The following is a 9,337-nucleotide window of genomic DNA, read 5'->3' on the forward strand; positions in this document are numbered from 1 at the left end:
TTCCTTTTTTTTCCCCACAGCCTCTCCAAAACTTGTTATTTGTCTTGTTGATGATAGCCATGATATGTGGTGTGACGTCCTATGTCATTTTGTTTCTATTTGCATTTAACTAATGAATAGTGATGTTGAGCATTTCTTCACATGTCTATTGGCCATCTGTATGCCCTCTTTGGAGAAATGTCTATTCAGGTTCCCTGTCCATGTTTTAATTGAATTTTTTGTTTTTTTGTGGTTGAGTTGTATGAGTTCCTTATATATTTTGTATCTTAGCCCCTTATCGGAGGCGTTGTTTGCGAAAATCTTGTCCCATTAGGTTGGTTGCCTCTTTATTTTGTCAATGGTTTCTCTTGCTGTGCAGAAGCTTTTTAGTTTGATAAGTGAATGGGACTACATCGTGCAGGTGCAGAGAGTGAGCCAATAGGGTGGCACCTGTGGATCTGGAGTTGAAGAAGGCGTGGTGATCATGTAGTGTCTTAGGTTACTTAGGCTTATTTTTGTTTGACTGCTGATGATTTAAACAAACTTGATAAGAGATTTAAACAAACTTAATAATAGTTTAGAAAGATGTATTGTAAAAACAAAACAAATAAGCAAACAAACAACTGAAAAGAAAACTGTTATCCTGCAATAATCAGGTTATTATTGTCTGATTTTATCATTTTTGTCAGGCCAACTGTTCTAGATGAATTGTATATCCTCTAGTGTTTTCAAACAAAAGAATCTCAACTCCAATCAAAACAGTTTCATGTAGATAACAAAAAATGTGTTTTTGCAACTCTAAGTAAGTATATCTAAAAATCGTTTTGATGAATGAGTAGCAAGATGCAAAGCAATATGTATGTAATTTTCTTATAATCTATGACTTATATAAATTGTAAAAAGTATGTGTTAACTTTTATAATTAAAAAATTACCTAGATAAAATAAATGAATGGGACTGTAGCAAACTAAAAAGCTTTATTTATTTTTTTGATGCTATTGTAAAAGGGATTTTTTCCTTAATTACTTTTTCTGAGAATTCATTTTTATATATAGAAATGCACCTGATTTCTGAATATTAATTTTGAATCCTGCTGCTTTACTGAATTCATTTATCAGTTCTAGTAGTGTTTTTTGGTGCGAACTTTTGGATTCTCTATATATCATATCTTGTCACCAGCAAATAATGAGTTTTACTTCTTCTTTTCCAGTTTGGATGCCTTTTATTTCTTTTTCTTGTCTGATTGCTGTGGCTAAGACTTCCATGCTATGTTGAATAAAAGTGGTGAAAGTGGGCATCCTTGTCTTGTTCCCCATGTTAAGGAAAATGCGTTTAGCTTTTCACCATTGAGTATGTTAGTTGTGGGTTTGTCGTGTATGGAATTGAAGTATGTTCCCCCTATTCCCACTTTGCTATTTTTTTAAACATCATAAATGGATGCTAGATTATCGCAAATACTTTTTCTGCGGGTATTGATAGGATCACATAATTTTTATTCTTCACTTTGTTTTTGTGGTGTATCAGGTTAATTGATTTGCAGATATCAGACCAACCTTGCATCCCAGGAATGAATCCCACTTGATCATGGTGTATGATCTTTTTAATGTATTGCTGATTTCAGTTTGCTAATATTTTGTTGAGGATTTTTGCATCTATGTTCATCAGGATTGTCAGTCTATACTTTTCTTTCTTTTTGTAATGCCTTTGTCTGGCTTTGGAATCAGGGTAATACTGGTCTCTTAAAATGAGCTTGGGAGCCTTCCCTCCTCTTGGATTTTTTGGAATAGTTTGAGAAGGATAGGTGTTAATTCTTCTTTGAATATTTGGTAAAATTCACCTGTGAAGCCATCCGGTATAGTACTTTTGTTTGTGGGGAGATTTTGTTTACTGATTTGATTTTGTTAGTAGTATTTGATCTGTTCAGACTTTCTGTTTCTTCTTAATTCAGTCTTGCAAGATTGCATGTTTCTAGGAATTTATCCCTTTCTTCCAGATTGTTCAATTTGTTATAGGTCCTTGCTTTTTATCACAGAATATTTCCTGCCAATCACTTCTGGCCTGAGAAGTTTCTGTTGAGAAATCAGCTGATAATCTTATGGGAGCTTCCTTGTAGGTAACTCACTGCCTTTCTGTTTCTACTTTTAAGATTATGTCTTTGTCTTTTTTTTTTTATTAGTTTCAGGTATGCAAAGCAATGTAATAGTTAGACATTTGCACCCCTCACAAAGTGATAACCCTTCCCCCCTCCCCAAGAAATTCTGTCTTTATGTTTAACTTTTGGCTTTTTAATTATGATGTGTCGTGGTGTGGGCCTCTTTGGGTTCATCTTGTTTGGGACTTTCTGCACTTCTTGGATTTATATGTTTATTTTCTTTTCCGGGTTTTGGAAGTTTTCTGCCATTATTTTTTCACATAGGTTCTCAATCCCTTGTTCTCTCTCTTCTCCTGCTGGTCCTTTATGATGTGAATGTTATTCTTGATGTTGTCCTAGAGGTACTAGAAGTGTATGTTTTTAAGCAGAAAAACGGGGTACATTCCACTGAGGAGCCATGTACAATACACTTCAGAATTGTCTGCTGGAAGGACAGAAGAAGGGAACCTTTCTCTACGGTTCACATGTCCCAGTGGTGAAGGGTCACTACATGGAGCGTTAACTCTTTTGCATCTCCGAACTTGTGTATGCTTCAGAATGGCAGAACAGATTCCCACAGGCCTACAACAGGAAGTGAGATACAGCACAGCATAGACAAGTGCTGCCAGAATCGTAGGCTGAGGAAGTGAGGCATGAGAAGTGTTTGATGACTCGTCTAAAGAAATGATGATTGGCATCTGAAAAATAGTGCCAGCAGTAGGAGTGCCAAGGAAGCAATTTTGCTTTCATTTTTTTCTTTAATTTTTACATTTTCATTTATAAAAAGAGAGGCAACTTCGTGAAGTGAATAAGGATAGAAACTCTGGAACCAGAATACCTGGGTATGAAACTCAACTGCACCATTTACTCTTAACTTCACTTTTGTCAAGTTATAAAACCTCTCTGTGCCTCAGTTTTATCATCTGTAAAATGGAGACGATAAGAATAATGACCTCATAGGGTTGTGAGCACTAAACAAGCTGAATGTTAACTATTAATACTTAAAATAGAAATGCATGTTTGTTATAAAGAATCAGAATACATAAGTGTACACAATAGAACGTTAAGTGTCTGGTATCTGTTAGAATGCTTTCGTTTTCAAGAAAGAGAAAGTCAATCACCCTGCCAGTGAGGGATTGGAGAGAACAAGGCCCATGAATGGAATACTGAGAGGGGAAGCCTTGGGCTCAAGTAATTGGAGGGTGACATAAAGCTATTATGTCTGCAAAGTCAGGTCAAGAGGTTGAGGGAAGCTGAGGCGTGGAATGGAACTCAGACGAATTGAACGCTTAATGTTAGTGTCTAGCTAGCCAAGGGGAGGTGTTCCTTCCCTTACCCCCTTGGTTATTCCTTCTGTCTCTTTGTCTCGTCCATCATTGTCTTGCTTCTTAGAAGTAATACCCTCCCCTTTTGTAACCAGGAAAATGGAGGACATACAGGTCACTTGACAAAAGAAGTAAGGAAAAACCAGAATGTTTAGTCAATGTTTGTTCTGAATAAGTTCATCTGAAAAGTACACTTTTGAAAAGCAAACAAAACCTATGCAATTAAAATGTCACTGAAATTGCAAACAGAGCAAAGAGAAATGTGTGTGTTGGACTACACATTTCTACTTCCCACCCTTACCCAATGTCTCTTTTTCAGAAAGGAAGATTGTGAATAAGGAAAGAAGGAGGAAGGAATGTTCCTGAGGAGTACAGAACAGCAACTTTTCCCACACTTTGTCTTAAATAAACTGCAACGTGAAAAACACCATACAGGGATCATTTTAAAGTAGGTTTCCTCTATGATAAGGTTGGGAAAGAGCATGGTATGGCTAGGCATGGCAAAGGGGTCAGAGGCCACTGATTTTCCTAGACCTTGCAGTCCTTGAGGGTGCGTATCTGATGCACGAGTAGCTGAGCTATTTGTATGCAAATTTAAAATATAGTTTAATTTTTCAGTCCGGCCGTCCAAGTTATTTCCTACATTTGTGTATGCATGAATTCTTAGAAAAGCCCACTGCTTTAATGTATATGAGATGAATAAGAAATTAAAGCTCAGGGAGAAATGGCACCACCTCACTCTTTTTATCCTTTAATCCTGTTGGGACCTACAATTGATTGATCTACCAATATTTTACTGTCCCTCAACCCATCTGATATCCCCTCTTCTCTCCTTATTCAACTTAACCGCCACCGATAGCCACTACAATCAGTCCTTTGCAACACTCTCCACTCCCTTTCCCCTCTTTTGCTTGATCATACTTACTGGACAAAAGTCCAACCCTAGTTAAATGCAGCACCTTATCTACTTGGTGCCCGCATAGTCGGCACAATGTGATTGGAGTCAAGTACACAACTATGCTGACTGGTCTCACTTTAAATGACCACAAAGCTTCATGGATGGGTCCTTAGTGCTGCCTGGTGATCACACATATTTCTTTAGTGATCACACACTCACCTACTCACCTAGAAAAAGATGACATCACACCTTCTTTCTCCTCACAACTTCAACATTTCCTTTCCAGTCCTGAATTTCGGATGAAAGCACTGCCTACTTCACTGAGAACATAAAAGCAATCAATCGAGAACTGGTACACCCTCCCACTGGCACATCTGTCCACTTATGAACATCTATCACCACATTCTCCGTACCAGATCCCAGCCCACATCTCCCCACCAAGAGTAATGTGGCAAGGTTAAAAGGAAATGTCCACACAAATGAAATGACTTGATTAAAATGACCTAGCAAGTTAAAAACAACTAACATCTGCCCGGGCTTTACTATTGGACAAACCATTTTCGTATACGTTTTTGCATCTGATCCTCACAGAAATTCTGTGAAGTAGGTTTTGTGATTATTCCCATTTTATAAGAAAATGAGACTCAAACAAGCTAAGTCACTTGCTCCAAATTGCTGAGAAGTTTTGTTCGTGGTAAAGGTTGGGTTAAAATTCATGCCAAGAGTAATAATGGAGAAGATTTTAAAAAGTTTTTACAGAAGAGTACTGTGTACAAATCTATACAAACAAGTTTGAAAGCATCAAGGAGATGAACAGATTCTTAGGAAACTAAAAATGATCAAAATTGACCCAGGAGGATTTAAAAACCTCATCAGAACAATTGCTATGTAAAAACATATTTTAAACTATCGGAGAATCAGTCCTCTATATCAGAGGTTGAGAATTGTTTTCTGTAAATGGACAGACAGTAAATGTTTTAGGCTTTGTGGGTCACCTCTTGTCGCTATTGATATTCTTTTGGTTTTGTTTGTTTTGGTTTTTAACAGCCCTTTCAAAATATAGTGTCTTAGTCCATTTGGGCTGCTATAACAAAGTATCACAGAATGAGTAGCTTATAAAAGAACAGAAATGTATTTTGCACAGCTCTCCAGGCTGGAAGTCCACGATCTAGGTGGCAGCATGGCTGTGTTCAGAGCCCTCTTTCTGGTTCATAGTTGGCGCCTTCTCTCTGTGTCCTCACAGGGCAGAAGGGGCTAGGGAGCTCTCTGGGGGCCTCTTTTATGAGGGCACTAATCCCCTTCCTGAGAACTCCACCCTTATGACCTAATTACCTCCCAAGGGCCCTAACTACTAGTACTATCACCTTTGGGGTTGGGATTTCAATTTAGGGATTTTGGGGGGGGGGACACAAACATTCAGACCATAGCATGTAAAAACCACTCTTAACTCGGGCAGTACAAAAACAGGCTGCAGGTTGCATTTTGCTTGCAGGCTGTAGATTGCCAATGCCTGCTGTATACGTAGCTACCAGTTCACAGGAAATACAGTAGACAGAAGAATATATTCAATGACACCATGGGGATGCAATCAACAAAATCCGAAGGAGGGAATCTCTGATCTACAAACACCTTTGTCTGTGGTTTATCCTGAAATTTTCAACATCTGCTCTTCAGTCCTGACTTTGCAAATAAATTGCAAGGGCAGATATCAATTACAATGTTTGAATTTTATTTGGATCCTGATTCAAAAAAGGCAAACAGGTAAAAAAAAAAACAAAAACACAGCATTTGAGAAAATTTGGATAATTTGAATACTGATGAGATATTTGTTGATATTAAGGAATTGGGTTTTTTTGTTATAATAACAGTGTCTATGTCTAAAAAAACTATTGGGATTTTAATCGAATTGCAATTAATCTAAAGATCCATTTGGGGAGGACAGACATCTTAATAATACTGAGGATTCCAACACATAAATATCGAGTATATCAGTCTAATTATTTACAACTTTTATGTCTTTCATCAATGTTTTATAGTTTTCAGCAAAATATATACACATTTTTGTTAGATTTATACTTAAGCATTTCATTTCTAGTGCTACTGTAAATGTAAATCCTACGATGAACTGCACTTGATAGTATTATATTAACAATGTATTATCCTTTTTTACATATTGCTGGCTTTGATATGCTAGCATTTTGTTGAGCGTTTTTATATGTATGCTTTCTGATTATCTTTTGCCAGTCTGTGAAAATTCATTTGACTTGAGTTTATATTTAGACACCTCAGTCTTTCTTTGAGGTTTTCTACATAGACAATCAAATCATCTGCAAGTAATGACAGTTTTATTTCTTTCTAATCCGTATGTAATGCATTACTTGCTCTTGTCTTCTTTTGCTGATCAGCACTACCAGGAAGAAGTGATGACGACGGGCCTCACTGGCATTTTCCTAATTTTAAAGGTAAGACTACCAACATTTCGCCATGTAGGACACTGTTGTGTGATTTTTGTCAATTCCACTTTGTTTTCAGATTAAGAACGTTCCCTTCTATTCCTGGTTTACTAAGAGTTTTTAATCAAGAAAAGGTGTTGCATTTTTATCAAACATTCTTCTGTATTTACAGAGATAATCTTATGGCTTTCCTCATTTATTGTAAGAAGTAGTAAATGTCATTGAGAGATTTTCTGCTATGAGATTATCTTTGTTTTTCCTGCAATGAGCCCAACTTGATAATGGTACATCGTAGTTTTAGACACTGGAAGATTTAGTTCACTCCAATTTTGTTTAGGCTTCATGTATCAATATTGTAAGTTAAATGGGCTTGTGCATTTTCCTTCTTGTTGTGTTCCGTTGTGGTTGTGACATCAAAACTATTCCAGCCTCAGAATTAGAACCTGGAAGATTCTGAGTAAAATTGAAATGATCTTTTCCTTTAATATTTAGAAGAACTTTCCTCCAAAACTGTCTGGTTTTGTGTTTTCTTTGTGGGAAGATTTTAAACTCCTGCTTCGATTTTTAAATAGCTGTAGGTCTGGTCAAGACTTTTATTTTTCCTTGAGTGAGTTTTGGTAATTTCTAAGATGTCCCATTTCATGTGAGTGTTCAAAACTCTCTATAATTAATCCCCTTTCTCATCCATATTATTATTTCTTCATATCTTCTTTTTTTCTTTGTTTTTCTAGAAGTTTATATTTGTTAAGTTTGTTTAAAAAAGAAACTTTGGCTTTGTGTTTTCCTCTTCTATTCCTTGTTTGCTGACAGCTATTTAAATCATAAATTACTATAAAACGTTATCAAATATATTATTGCCATTATATATGTTAGCTCATTCAGACTGTTAGTATGTTCAGTTACATAGATAGGATTCACGATATTGAACCATCCTTCTATTCTTGATCATGATGAATGATTTTTTAAAACTATACTCTTGGATTGCTTAGCTAATAATTTATTAAAGTTTTTGTATCTAGACTTGGTGAATTGTGCCTATACTTTTCCTTTATTCTGTTGTTTTTTAAATTTTTTTCTGTTTTTTTAAATTTTTATTTATTTTTTATTATTAGGCTCAGATGTACAAATCAACGTAATGGTTAGACATTTACACAACCCACAAAGTGATAACCCCCCAAGTCTACTACCCCTCTGACACCGTACATAGCTATTACAATACCACTGACTATATTGCTCATGTTGTAGTTGACATTCCTGTGACCATTTTGTGACTACCACTTTGTATTTCTTAATCCTTTCACCTTTATTACTCACCCCCTAAGCTCCCCTCCCATCTAGCAACCATCAGTTTGTTCTCTGTATCTATGAGTCTGTTTCTGTTTGTTCAATCTGTTCTTTAGATTCCACATATAAGTGAGATCATATGGTATTTGTCTTTCCCAGTCTGAGTTGTTTGACTCAGCTTAATATCCTTTCTTCTGTTATTGTTTTATTGTTTGGGAATTAAGACTATTAGTGCTTTATAAAATGAACTGGGAAGATTTTTGCTCCTCTGTAGTAGAACAAGTTGTATATGATGACAATTTGGAGATCTACAAAGCTTGGTAGAACTCACTTGTAAAACAATATGGACCTGGGTGGTGAACACACAATATGATTTATAGGTGATGTAATACAGAACTCTATGTAACTTGACTAACAATTGTCACCCCGATAAACTTTAATTAAAAAAAAGAAAGCATCATGGACCTGGAGATTGATGAGAGGAAAAATCTTTGACTATGACTTTAACTTTATCTATTTAAGTTCTCTTTCTTTTGGTGCCATTTTGGGCATTTTTATATATTTCTATGAGCTTATCTAGTTCATCTGTGTTTTCAAATTTATTGGCATATGCTTGTGCATAGTACATTTTTATTATTTTTAACCTCAGTTGTGTCTTAATCTTCATTTTGTTTACCAGCATCTTAATTCTTTAAAATTAATTATTTTTGCCAAAGTTTTATCTTATTAATCTTTTTAAGAACCCATTTTAATTTTGTAAATCTTCTCTTTTGTTTTTTTCTCAGTATTATTCCTTTTTAATAATTTTCCTATGCACTATTTTTATAATTTACATGTTGAATGTTTAACTTTTTTGTTTGTAACCTTTCTTGTTTCCTGACCAACTTATTTAATGCCATAAATTTTACCCTATGTATGTATTTAACTTTTTCAGGTTGGCCCCCAGATTTTGACATGTATAGTTTTATTATCATTCTATTGTATCATTTCTTAATTTCTTTTAGGCTTCCTTTTTAACTAAGGGTTTATTTATTAACATGTAATTTCATTTCCAGATTTATGTGATTCCGTTAGCTATTCTTTGTTATTTATTGTATGAAGGTTCATATCAGCCTTATGCATAATAGCCTCAAAGTGAAAATAATCCAAATGGCCATCAACTGATAAGTGGATAAAAAAATGTGATCTATCTATACAATGGATTTTTATTCTGAAATGAAAAGGAATGAAGTATTGATACATACTATGAAATGGATGAACATTGAAA

Source organism: Rhinolophus hipposideros (genome assembly GCF_964194185.1).
Source record: "Rhinolophus hipposideros genome assembly, chromosome: X".
Classification (NCBI taxonomy): Eukaryota; Metazoa; Chordata; class Mammalia; order Chiroptera; family Rhinolophidae; genus Rhinolophus; species Rhinolophus hipposideros.